Raw genomic sequence first — 14,276 nt, forward strand, 5'->3', positions numbered from 1 at the left:
TGAGAAATGTGGGTGCAGTACATTCAGGAGTCATTATAAGGAAATGTTGGGTCCTAGACATGGTGCAAAGTGACAGAGAATTCAGCAGTCTTATTAAAATTGTTATGTCACGTGATTTTATATTGCCTGTTTCCTCTATTATGGAATAAAAGTTAGCTGTGAGGACTTGTATGTTAAACATCCTATGGATGTGTGAGGTTATTTTCCACTTTTACAAATAAGGAAACTGAGACTCAGAGGTATGAAACAACCTACCCAATGTCGCTAAGCTAGCAAGCAGCAAGCGTGTCCCCACGTTGTCTGATGATGTGTCCTGGGTCATGTGGGCACTCAGTCATTGAACCAGAGGTCTGGGTATCAACCCTCTTGGCATTTCTCTAGCGACTTCCTTTCCACAAATCCCATTCTCTACCTCCCTCTCTGCAGACGATCATGAAGATGAAAGGAGGTAATTCATTTAAAAATCTTTAAAATTTAGATTGTAACAGCCGAAAAAAAAGACTTCAGTGTTCATGTAGTTAAATCCATTTACTTTCCACCTGAGGAATATTAAGCCTTGCAAGTTAAGTGATTTAACAAAGATCCCAAAACTAGATAGTGGCAGTACACACCAGGCTAAAGAAATGTATTAAAAGTTCTTGCTATATGAAGGATTGTATAATTGATTTTTTTTTTAAATGAAGGTATAGTTTGAACTTGAATTGGAGCACTGTCACTGTACTTGGAAATCAATGAAGGCAGGGACCATATTTTTGGGGGGGACTTTATTCTCCAGCCCAGCACATTGTTGAGTAGAAGACCCTAAAGTATACTGTAAATGAAAATTCTATCTGTCATGTGCTTATGAGATATGATTTTTTTAAGTCACTTTCTAAAACAGTTAAGATTTGGGGATTTGCTGATTTACTATTTTCACCTGAGTGATACCAGTTTTTCACATAGTATATTTTTCCAGTAAAAAGAAAGAAAATACCTCTAAGTCTTGGCTGTTCTTTCTATTACAAGGAAAGGAATTGGGTTTCCATAAATAATTTAAGAATTAGGATAATTTCAATTTATTTTTATGTACCTTTGTAATATGATTTCTCAATTTAAATATTTTCATTACTATAGAATGTGCTTCCTACTATTCAAAACTCAACTAATTTTAATAAAAGGGCATTGCTACAAAAAAATGGCTTATGCATTGGAACTATTACACACTGTAAAGCTAGAGCAAGCTGAATGGTAATGCAATTGTGCTATTATGCGTAGTTTTGCAGTAGAGAAAGATGCATGTGTATTAAGACTTTAACTTGCTGTGTCATTTTGGGTGGTCTTCCTGCAGGATGCAATCAGAGAGGCCTTAAGAGTCAACTTTCATTCCATCTGCCACTTCACCACATATTGGCCTTTTGTTGTTGTTGTTCTGTAGAGATTTGAGATGGTTTTTTTTTTTTTTTTTTTTTTCTCCTTGGAGGACTGCTGGGTTTAAATTTCTTGTTAACTTGAAATTCCTGTGAAGTTTTTCTTCTACGTTTCCCAAAACCTTCCCCCAACTTCTTACAGCTGCTCTGTGATGTTATTGTGCTATTTAATTGTCTGCTTCCAAAGAGTGGAGAGATATACTAACTACTTTTTTAGCTAGAAAATTCTTGGATCAAAATAGAAAGTTATAAATGTATGAGACAATGTGGTGAAATCATTAAAAAATACCTATAGGAATCCAAGTTAATATAGTATCTAAAATGGTATTTGGGAAACGTTTCTGGAGGTTCCCAAAAGGAGAGAGGCAAGGTGGAGAGAGAAGGGATAGACGCATGGAAAATTGACTGTTAATTGTCCTTAATAATTATTAAGCTTTTGTTGGAGAGGTAGAGAATTTGATTAGAACAGTTTGAGACTGTCTATTCTTTTTGGTTGCCCAATAATCTACCAAGATAGGGTCATTGTATTGGAAAAGAAAGTGCAACAAGTGAGTGAATAATACAACCACAGGAGAGGCTGGAAAAATGTGCAACCGATTTGAAGTCTAGACTAGAACTAGCTATCTGTTCTGATAGGAAATAGATTTAATTTTTCTCCTACCTTTTTTGGATTGACAGGTTTATCACTTATTCAGGGCAAAGCTATCAACCTTTCTCTAGTCAGATAGAGTGAATAGAGTGCTATGTTTCAAGTAATAGTTCGGGATTGTAGAAACACTTTTTCTAATAATTTTCTATCATGGCTCTTTCCTTTCCATCCTGGTAAACTCAAAATAAAATAAACCCTGAGTCCTTTCTCTTGGCAATATCATTGAACAACTAGAGACTACAACAAAAGTTTTGAAAAATGTATTGAGGGAGAAATCAAGCAATTTAGTTTGTTTTCAAAAATACTTAAAATACCCTAAAGGAATTAAAGTTTCTTTTTTACAACTGGATATTTCTCTCATATAATATAAAAGACAATTTAATTCCAGAAAATCAGAATTGATGAGGGATGAGGGGGCAAGTGTATGTGTGTAGGGTGTGGAAATAGTGATTACCTTTCATTTTAATGTGGGCCCTTTTTCTGATTTCATTTAGCATGTACTGGCCATATTGACTCTAACCACAATTAGCTTTTACATTCTGAAGACAACTTATTAAGTAGGTAGAGCCAATTAGTAATCTCAATAGGTTTTTTATTCATTTTTTTGTGCTATTTTAAATATGTTGTTATGCTTAATGTCTGTGGACATTTTATGCTTTCTTTACAATGATAACTTACTATTCTATAAATGTGCCTTTGCCATGTAGTATATTAATGATAATTTGGGAAATTTCACTGGAATTATGTTTCAGAGTATATTTTTAAAAAACTGTCCTATGCCAATAAATATTTTGATGTTACTATGCACTATTAAAATGTTATGATTTTGCATTATATGCTATGGAAGAGTATAACAACGTTTTGTTTTATTAGAACCCCTTGATGATATTTATCATCATTACCAATTACCCTGTTAGTGATATTTTTAAAATGTGATTATACCAGCAAAGCATATATTTTCCTATAAAATTAGTTAAGGAAGTTTCTTGGTTAATTTGTTCTCACTGCTGTTTATAGAACCAATTATTGTTTGAACTCCTATTTCAAATTTTTGCTTTTTGAGTGATGATGAGGATGAGTTAATCTGTTACTATTGCTCAAGTAGCCAAAAAGTAATAAACTCTTACAAATCAATCACAATATTAGAGAGCAAGAGAAAACACAGATTTGGTCTTGGCACCATACAAATGAGGAAGGTGTGTCTTAGGGCAGTTAATTGATATGGCTAATCTTACTCATTCACAGAAGAGCCAATGTAACACATAAAATGTTGAGGTAATAGCTGCAGGTTGTATCCTGCGAAGCCCAGTACTAACCAGAACTTGTGAAATCATCTCTTCTTTAGAGTAGAGGGAAAACACAGCTCCAATTAAGTTCATATGGGGTCCCTGGTTTAAGTCAGAAAATCTTAATTTTAGGACAGATTTATGAGTCATACCTAACCAAACAAAGCTAGTCTAAGTAAAAGTGGAACATAGAAGCAATAAGATATATTAAACCATTTCCAAAGATCCAAAACACTGCTTGGTTATATCTTCTGACTTGTCTGTGATGCATCAGTGGTCCAAGTTTGGTTTGCCTATTGCAGACTGGTGCAATGTGCAAGATCCCACCAGACATAACAAGTCAGATGTGATCCTTCATGATGAAATAAACTATTTTTTAGGCTATTTTTTTTTTTGTAAAATTAAAGTATTTTGGAGCATACTAGCTAGATGAAAACTCCTTATAGGCCAGAGAATAATTGTAAAATATTAACAGCATGTCACTTTTCTATTGCAGTGTAACAGTAAATACATTTGCTACTAGTATTTATGATTATTAGCTAATCTATTTGATTCCCTTTCATCAACTTTGTCCACTTTCTCTGTTATATGTATGTGTGCACACACACACAAACACATAAAAAAAAAAAAAAAACCTACTGCATGCCTGGGAAGTCCATAGCTAAACCAATCTTAAGTATCTGTACATTTGATCCTTCAGGAGAGAAAGTCATTATAAGGAATGAGACATAATGTGAAATGTCTTGATTAAAAGAGGAAATAAAGTGTCATCAATCCTTTGTCCTTGGGTGAATGATTTAGATCCAGACAAGCAAGGGTCAGAAGGAGATGAAGGCAGGTATTTCTTAAGATACTGTTATAAATATCTTGGCACATTTCCTTTCACATTGTCCTATGCTGCCACAATCAAGCTGCTGCTGTGATTCACCAAATCAACTCTTTATATAGGGTACTTTTCTGTCCTTATTCTAGGAAAGAAATACCACTTGGAGAAAGAGGAGATAAGACAAACGTAGATTTGTACTTCTTCATTTTCCAGATAAGAAAAATTACCAAGTTGACCTTTAAATATCTTGGTTTTAAATGTATTTTGTCTTGGGGACATTAGCCAATGATCAAACAATATAGATTATTGAATATAGGAAGCAACACACTCGGTAATTCTGAATACTGATGAATACCCCACTGGAAGACACCAATTATATCAGCTTTCTTTTTTGGCTTTAGCTCCTCAGGTGACATTTTATCCCCTAACATGGCAACTTCATTCAACTTGCTCCTTGGAATTTCAGCGCAGTGGGGCCCTTCCCATAGATATAAATCTGAATAATAGGGTTTTAATGATTTCACTCCTTCGCTCTCAAGGAAATGTTTTTCTGTTGTAATTATATTTTTTACATGCAGAGTGTTTTACAGTTCTCAAAGGGTTTCATATCTTTCCTATTTACCTCTTTAAAACAATCTGCCAAAATAGACAGGAGAAACATATTAATTCTCAAATCAAGCTCCAGATGAGGATTCAGAAGCTTAGAATGACTGTATGACTTGTCTAAAATTACATTCAGTATGAAAACACATCTTCTGTCTCCTAATCTTACAGCTTTGATCTAAACCTAGAGCAGTATGGAGGGGTATGAGCATGATCAATACATTAGAGGAGTCCTGCCTCCTTTCTTACTCCCTTAGCCTTTCAAGTTCAGACATGATGCAAAAGTGTTACCATTTGAAAAACTTTTTTCCTAACTGAAGACTGTTTCCAACTACATCCCTATAGGGTGAGAGGGTTGAGGAAGGAGGAGAGTGTCACTCTAATGTAAGGATACATGTGCTCACAAAAATAATTTCGCTTCTGTCCAATCACCTCACTTTTGTTTACCAGTCTTAGGGGTTTAAATTGCTTCTGTTTAAAATGTACCTATTGAAGCTTTCTCTTGCAATCTAGGTATCAGCGGAGCTTGGCCTGACTTTAGGCCGTTCCATGTTTCTATAGGATGCCTGATACTATTTTCCAGTTTTGGTGAATATCAGGCTCTTGCATTCTGAAACTCTTGAGTTTCTTCTTCTAATGATCTCTTCTGGCTTTTTCTTTGTATTCTTCCATTCACCAACTGAATAACAGAGACTCTTTTCTGATTTCCCTGAAATCACTGGCACAGGCTGACGTTAAGGGTTTGTAGTGGCAGAGTGGCATTAATCAGACAACTTAAATTGAATATTGAACAAACCGGTTCTTGACATTTCTCTAGCTGCCAGCGAGAATTTCCCACTGGTTGCCCATTGCCATGGGTTTTATGCCCCTAGAAGACAGGGTTCTCTCCCATGCTCAGTTCAATCTCAAAACTGCTATTACCTTCTTATGCAAAGGTCTCCAGACCCGACCTACTATACAGAAAGTGATTTTCCAAGTGTTTTCCTGAAGCAGAGTTAAAAAACCTGCAGCCGGCCGGGGGCGGGGCCTCATGCCTGTAATCCCAGCACTTTGGGAGGCCAAGACGGGTGGATCACGAGGTCAGGAGATCAGACCATCCTGGCTAACACGGTGAAACCCCGTCTCTACTAAAAAATACAAAAAATTAGCCGGCCATGGTGAAGGGCGCCTGTAGTCCCAGCTACTCAGGAGGCTGAGGCAGGAGAATGGCCTCAACCCGGGAGGCAGGGCTTGCAGTGAGCTGAGATCCGGCCACTGCACTCCAGCCTGGGTGACAGAGCAAGACTCCGTCTCAAAAAAAAAACAAAAAAAAAACAAAAAAAAAAAACAAAAAAAATACCTGCAGCCTACAGACTAGATGTAGCCTCTGCACATGTTTTTAAAAATGTAAGCATACATTTAGGACTCTGGAGGGTTTTTTGTTTGTTTGGTTGGTTTGGTTTTTTAATCTGAGTTTCTAGATTTTCTTAACATACAAAATATCCGGCAATGGCGGTGGGGGGCACGTCTCTGCATGGCAACAGTGAGAATTAGCGGGCTAGCTGCTATTCCATTTAGATGGGACTTAAATCTCGCATTTGTCACTCTCCCGAATACCCCTGCTTCTACCTGACCTCCAGAGGCATTTGAGTATAAGATTCCTCTTATCAAAGACAATTTCTCTCTTCATAGGTGACTTTGACGTTCGCCGTTAACATGTCTGTTTTTTCTGTACTACATGGTCTTGTAAAGATGCATTGAAATGTTCAAAAATGATTGTCACCTAGAGTTTTTTTAAACATTTGACCATTTCTTTAGGATTAAAAATTCCATCATGCCAATGTTTTAATTTTTATTTTAATAACAATAAAGTCTGCAGATGAATTGGAGAAATAAGAGGCAATATTGTGAAACATGTCTTTCTATTTCTCTCAAAAAAGAAATTCATATATAGCCTGGCTCATAAAACTTATTACTCATTGGTGTTTGGCTAATGGATTTTTGCAATTCATCATACTAGAAAAAAGACTCCCTCCTTATGCATTGTATTTCTCAAAATGAGTTATTTTTCATATTCCTTATCTTGCAACCTTATACTATTCAGCTGCATTTATACAAATAGCTTTAAATGCCTTCTACTGCAGTATTTAATTCTGATTGATGGAAACTGAGACTTAAACCTACAAAGAGTGTGCTGCTGTGGTAACAAAAAAAAAAGAGACGATGTTTAAGAACATACATACTCTATGTAATGGATGAACACCAATAAAGTAGCCCCTATGCAAGAATTTTGCTCTTGAATTTGGCGCATTTGGTAGGTGGGGGGAGAGGTCAATTAATCAGAAACAGTAACCTTTGAATTCATAAATACCTGATATATGTAAATTGTGAGGTGAATAAAGTCGGTTTACTTAACCACCTTCTGTTCAGAAGTCCATGCCAAACCCTATTAAAAGCTCCATCAGTTTAGGAATTTCTTATCTGAAGGGTCTGTTTGCCCTCTCTCTCCCGAAAATTGTCTTCAATAGAGTGAACTTGATTAATGGGCTGTTTCATTTTTCAGGATAAAGCTAACATTTTCCTTTTACCAGAAACACAAGCAAATTACTTGATTAATATCAAAAAGCTCTCATTCACACATAACCTTTGAATAAACAAGTTGTGATACTGTTGGCAACATGCTAAGAGGTATTCCTGTAAGTAGGCTATAAAGGAAATTGCCTTTGTAATCGAATGTATAAAGAGGGAACCTATTTTTGCTTGCTCAAATCTATTTTTTTTTTTCTCTTGTAAGTGAAGAATATATAATGAGGTTGGACCAAAGCAGAATACAAAAATTCTTTATCTATGCTAAGGTTTTATTTGCATTTCTGTCACCTCTGGAAGCCCAGGAAGAAAACTGTGAAACATTTATGAAACTTGAATGCTTGAATGGAGTTTCTAATTCTTAATTTTAAGGCTTTCCAACTTTTTCTTTTCCTTTTTTTTTTTTTTTTTTTTTTTTTTTTTTTTTTTTTTTTTTTTTTTTTTTAAGACAGTCTCGCTCTGTCACGCAGACTGAAATGAAGTGGTGCGATCTTGGTTCACTGCAACCTTGGCCTCCTGGGTTCGAGTGATTCTCGTGCCTCAGCCTCCCGAGTAGCTGAGATTACAAATGTGTGCCACTATGCCTAATTTTTGTAGTTTTAATAGAGATGGAGTTTTGCCATGTTGACCAGGCTTGTCTCAAACTCCTGGCCTCAAGTGATCTACCCATCTCAGCCTCCCAAAGTGCTGGGATTACAGGTATGAGCCACTGCACCTGCTCTCTAGCTTTCTTTTAAAGTTTGACAATAAGAGTTGATCAATCACATGTTGATTGAAAAATACCTACACCTCCAAAAGACTTTCCTAATAATTAATTACCTGAAAACCAGAGTTGGAATATAAGATGTTCTAATGTGGCAGCAAAGAAAGGCCTTTGAATAAGAAAAGATTCTATACTAAAATGCAGGGAGGAGAAATGAACTAAAATATTATGCCCTGATCATATACAAAATACTATATAAAAGTCGTACTTCATGTAGAAAATTAAACTACCCTTTACTGAAAATTAATTGCCTATCTACTATTCATTTCTCTCCTACAGATAATTGCTGAAACACCACATGTAATAGCACTTTGCCCAGATCCAGTCAATGGGTTGTCATTAGTCCAAGCCAGAGGTTGGCAAGCTATGGGCTTGTAGGCTAAAGCAGGCCCACCATTTATAAGCAAGGTTGGTTTGTACATTGCTAAATGGTTGAAAAAAATCAAAAGAGGAATATTTCATCATATGTGAAAGTTATATTAAATTTCATTGTCCATAAAATTTATAAGAACACAGCCACACTCAATCATTAACGTATTGACTATGGCTGCTTTTGTGCTACAATGGCAAGATTGGGTGATTACAACAGAGACTGGCCATATGGCCTGCAAAGCTTACAATATTTACTATCTAGCCTGTTACCAAAAAAGTTTGTCGACCCCTGGTCTAAGCCAATTGTGATACTCTTGTATCTTTCTTTTCCAGGCTCCAATCCAGCTGGCAGTGCCCATGTGACAGTGAAACACAAGCAGAGGTCTGCCAGAAGGAATTCTGGAAAAGCTTGGCTTTCTTCATATAAGGCTGGCATCTTAACTCCCTTTCCGGCCTTGAATTTGAAAGTAAAATCTGGATGTCAGAACAGCCATCTTGCAACCATGGGGTGATGAATATAAAAGTAAAAGCCAGCACCAGGAGGGGTAAGTAACTTAGTCCCTGATAGGATTGTTGAGCAGCTGAACCAAGACCAATACGTGCTTACTTCCAGACTTCCTCTTATGTGAGAAAAATTAACCCTCCTCTCTGTAAGACATTCTTCAGTGGGCACGCATTGAGTCACTTACAGGCTAATGTCTTCCTTACTCACCTTACCTCCTCTTTCTTTCCTTTAGGCACAACCTATTTGTTCTTAATATTTATAAAGAGAGTTGTGGGGGCCAGAGGACCCATCCTGATATTCTTTCACTAAACAGTGATTAGGTAGCCATCTAATATCTTCAAAGCCAAAGCCACACTTGAATTTGCTCATCAGTAAAAAACCTAGTATCCCCAGCAGCATTATTTTGATGTTTGGGGGAATGGCTATGAGAACAGTCTAGTTCTCTTTGTTACTATAAATAGCTCATGGCAGAAGGACATCTACATTGTTCCTCCTACATCCTCTCCACTCAAGTTAGATGTCCCATCCTCTGTTCTCCCATAATGTTTAGGTCATGATGCTATCACACTCATTACACTATATTTAGATATTATGTTAGATTATGCACTCAACTGTGGATGCCTTATGGACATCAACCATGTGTTACCCATCTCTGTCACTAACATCTAGCATAGTGCCCCAGATATTATAGATGGTGAAGGAAAGAAGGCAGTTGTCATATAAAAGAATACAATGTGGAAGACAACAAATATATTTGTTAATTTATTAGACATTTATTGAGTGCTCAGTATATGCCTTTCTCTAGGTGATGGGGATAAAGTGATGAATAAAACCAGTATCATAATAAAAGCAAGCATGGCCAGGCACGGTGGCTCAAGCCTGTAATCCCAGCACTTTGGGAGGCCAAGATGGGCGGATCAAGAGGTCAGGAGATCGAGTCCCTCCTGGCTAACCCGGTGAAACCCCGTCTCTACTAAAAATACAAAAAACTAGCCAGGCGAGGTGGCAGGCGCCTGTAGTCCCAGCTACTGGGGAGGCTGAGGCAGGAGAATGGTGTGAACCCAGGAGACAGAGCTTGCAGTGAGCTGAGATCCGGCCACTGCACTCCAGCCTGGGCGACAGGGCGAGACTCCGTCTCAAAATAAATAAATAAATAAATAAATAAATAAATAAATAAATAAATAAAAGCATATACTGAATTCTTCCTAAATTCTAAGATAGAATTCTAAGCACTTTATATATATTGACTTAATTAATCTTCACAGTACTCTGTCATTCCCATTTCAGAGATGAAAAACCTGATGCACAGAGAAGTTAAGTAACTTGCACAAGATTACACAGCTAAAAGTGATAGAGTTGGATATCTGTCCATATTCAAGTGTGTAATTCCAGGATATTTACTACCATACTTTCAAGCTGCTTCTCTGATGCATTAGGTGCAGGGAATACAATATGAAGAAAACAATTGCCCTCCATCATGGGATTCCAAAGCAGAATAAGGTAAGATACAGTTTGCATATTGGAGGAGAGAAAGTCTAGGGTCATTCCACTGGGTTTCAATTTCTGGCTGCAGCAGTTACTGTGTACTTCTCAGTATGTTACATAACCATTCTGTGTCTCAGTTTCCTTATAAATGAATTGGAATAATAATATCTAACTCAGAGTGTTTATAAGGATTGCATGCATTAATATACGTAAAGTACTTAAAACAATGCCTGGAATATTTTAAGTTTAAACCAAGGGTTGAGTATGATTATTACTATTGTTGTGGATGGTTTTATAATTATTATAGTACATAATAATAACAATAGCTATTACCATTATTCTTATATGTAAGGCACAGGTAGTCAGATCATAAATGGTGTAACAAAAATTATGTAATTGAAGTGACTGAATGTTAAACAGTTGTATTTGTCAGAGTTCTCCAGAGAAACAACCAATAAGATGTGTGTGTGGGTGTTTTTGTATGAGTTTGTGTGTGTGTATGTATGTATTTCTAGTGTGTGTGTGTGTGTGTATTTGTTATAAGGAATTGGCAATTATAGAGGCTAAGAAATCGCAAGAGGTCTGCAGTTGGCAAACTGGAGACCCAAGAGAGCCAATGGTATAGTTCCAGTCTGGCACAGTAGTTCCCTTGTTTGTCTGTTGATTCAGAGGCATGAGAAGACTAAAGTGGCCAGATGGCCATCTTAGCTTCCAGTAATGGAATCATTGTTGTGTCTCTTGATGGAAGCCTTCCTCCCTTTGGAACTAGGCTAGCAGAGCATAAGGTTGTGGGAACAGGAAGAAAAAAAATTGCTAGTGGGTTTTTACGAGTAATAATGAATCAATAATGAATGTGGCAACTCTGTTTTCCAACCCTTGATTTCTGGACCTGTAAATCTTGGCTGTAGATAAACGTCACCATATATTGTATTGGATGCTGAATTTGCACATATATAGCCTTCAGAAGAACCTTGCCCCAGCCCTGCAAGGTATTGCCACCAAGCTGTCACTGTAACTGAGTCTTCAGAAACCTATTCCACCATTCTATCAAGCTAGCTGCTTCATGATGCTGGGGGACGTGGTAATACCAGTGAATTCTATGAGCATAGGCCAATTGCCACACTTATTTTGCTATAATAGATCCAAGCTATGCTGTGTGGAATACTGTAACAGCAGATAAGGCATTCTGTAAGTCTATGGGTAGTAGTTTTAGCAGTGTTCTCTACGAATTCAAGATGGTCTCTTATATAGAGTCATTGAGTGCTTAGCCATGTCTATTGTATGCATGTTAAAGTTATTGCTTATATAAACAAGACTTTTATTTTATGACCACATTCTTGATCCTCTGACTTCGTGGATTTTAAAAGTTTTATATTGTGTTATGTTAATGCCATAAGGAAGCAATGTGACAATGGAAAGACAGGGATAAAACTATCACCACCATGGGGGAATATGTGTGATGAAACAGGGAGAACAGTTTTATCTTGAGCCGTTTTTCAATGGACAGAAAGTAGGAGTTTGAGACTTGGAACCAGGAGAGAAATGAGCCTTAAAGGAGGAAGAGGTGAAGACTCCAGTGGTGTGCCTCAGCCTAGGCCTGGGAAAACTGGGAGAACTCAAGCTCAGAGAAACAACCTTACTAGGCCATTAAGTCAAAGTGCTAGAGGTGAAATCAAAAGTGAGGAAAAAGGGCCCTGAATCAGAAGTTGGATCCAGGCCGGGCGCGGTGGCTCAAGCCTGTAATCCCAGCACTTTGGGAGGCCGAGACGGGCGGATCACGAGGTCAGGAGATCGAGACCATCCTGGCTAACACGGTGAAACCCCGTCTCTACTAAAAACTACAAAAAACTACTCAGTTGGTTAGAGCGTGGTGCTAATAATGCCAAAGTCGCGGGTTCGATCCCCGTACGGGCCACTCGCTTCGGCCGGGCGCGGTGGCTCAAGCCTGTAATCCCAGCACTTTGGGAGGCTGAGACGGGCGGATCACGAGGTCAGCAGATCGAGACCATCCTGGCTAACACGGTGAAACCCCGTCTCTACTAAAAATACAAAAAACTAGCCAGGCGAGGTGGCGGGCGCCTATAGTCCCAGCTACTCGGGAGGCTGAGGCAGGAGAATGGCGGGAACCCGGGAGGCGGAGCTTGCAGTGAGCTGAGATCCGGCCACTGCACTCCAGCCCGGGCGACAGAGCGAGACTCCACCTCAAAAAAAAACAAAAAACTAGCCGGGCGACGTGGCGGCGCCTGTAGTCCCAGCTACCCGGGAGGCTGAGGCAGGAGAATGGCATGAACCCGGGAGGCGGAGCTTGCAGTGAGCTGAGATCCGGCCACAGCACTCCAGCCTGGGTGACAGAGCGAGACTCCGTCTCGAAAAAAAAAAAAAAAAAAGAAGCTGGATCCAGCCACGCAGTAGTTAAAATGCTGGGGCAAATGAAAGTAATGGAAGCAACTGCTGTAAAAGTACCCAGAGTGCCCTGGGTTCCTCCCGTGGGTTACAACCTTACAGTACCTTTCCAAAGATTCAGTGGCCCACGTTGCTTTAAAGTAAAGAGTAAAATGTAGGGTGTAGAGAATGAGTAGCATCATCTGATATTCAAAATAACACTTTTTATAACACTAAATTTTTTCAGGTTGATTATGCTTTCTTCATTTTTCTACAGAACTATTCATTTGTTAATTCCTTGCTCATTTCATAAGGAATGGAAGAGATTTAAAATGTCCTATGTAATGAAAATAAGTTATGCAATGGGAATAGAAGTGGAGAATTATAGAAAAGAAAATATGAATATAAATGGGATATTGAGACAAATGACAGAAGACAGGGGACAATGTTTTTCTTTAATTCCTCAATGTTATGTGAAAAGTGAATTAAAATATAACAGAAGCCCATCTTACAATCTATTAGTATGCAATAAAGTCAAAATGAAGACTAAACTGGGTTTGCGTCAGCGCAGCTGTCTCATTCCAGTCCCGTCACTATATAGCTGCATCATTCTTTTCAAACCAATTAGGAGTCCTTCTTCTCAGCTTCCTCTTACATAAAACAACACATCATTACTTAGTGCTGAGAGCCAAAGCTAAGTATCAGCAATCTCTAGGTCCTCCTCCAACCCTTGACCTCGGAAAACCGATCTTCATTTTTTTTCCACTATTAAATGTAGATAATGTGGAAATTAAACATATAATGTATCTGGTGCACTTAGCAGAACTCCATGACATTTGAAAATATTCTATAATGGTAGTCGTTTAAAAATAAAGTGTTGAGGTAAGTGATCTTTAAAGTCTCATGTAGTCCAAAAATTCTTATTCTTTGAAGTGACTCATTTTTCATGTGAAGTTTCAATAAGCGTTACTCTTTTATCAGAGTTTGCTGAAGAATATATCTCTGAATCACGTAACTGACTATATATTTGGCAAAACCACTAGGGAATCCAAGTAAAAGAAATGCAAATCGACAGCAAAACTGACTGTAAAAGTTTGTAAATCCTTTTAAAAGAATAAATTACAGATGAAAAGCTTTGCCTTGGTTTCATATGAAACTTAGATTAAGACAAACACTTAAACCAAAATACTACAGTGTAAAGGAAAAGTACATAAACTCTCTCTAACTCTCTCTCCCCCCTCATTCTGTTTTGCAAAACACAATAATAATTCTAATAAGAAATGAATTGGAAGTTACATTGGATCACAAGAGAATACTTACAAGAGAGTATGAAAAAAGATGACTTTTCAAATTAGTCTCTTTGAAGTTTATAGGAAGAAAAGCAGAAAACTTTTTCTAGGGAAAGTGTTGTTTTTTGGGGGGTGGTAGGGGAGT

This window comes from Rhinopithecus roxellana, chromosome 10, assembly GCF_007565055.1.
Source record: "Rhinopithecus roxellana isolate Shanxi Qingling chromosome 10, ASM756505v1, whole genome shotgun sequence".
Lineage (NCBI taxonomy): Eukaryota > Metazoa > Chordata > Mammalia > Primates > Cercopithecidae > Rhinopithecus > Rhinopithecus roxellana.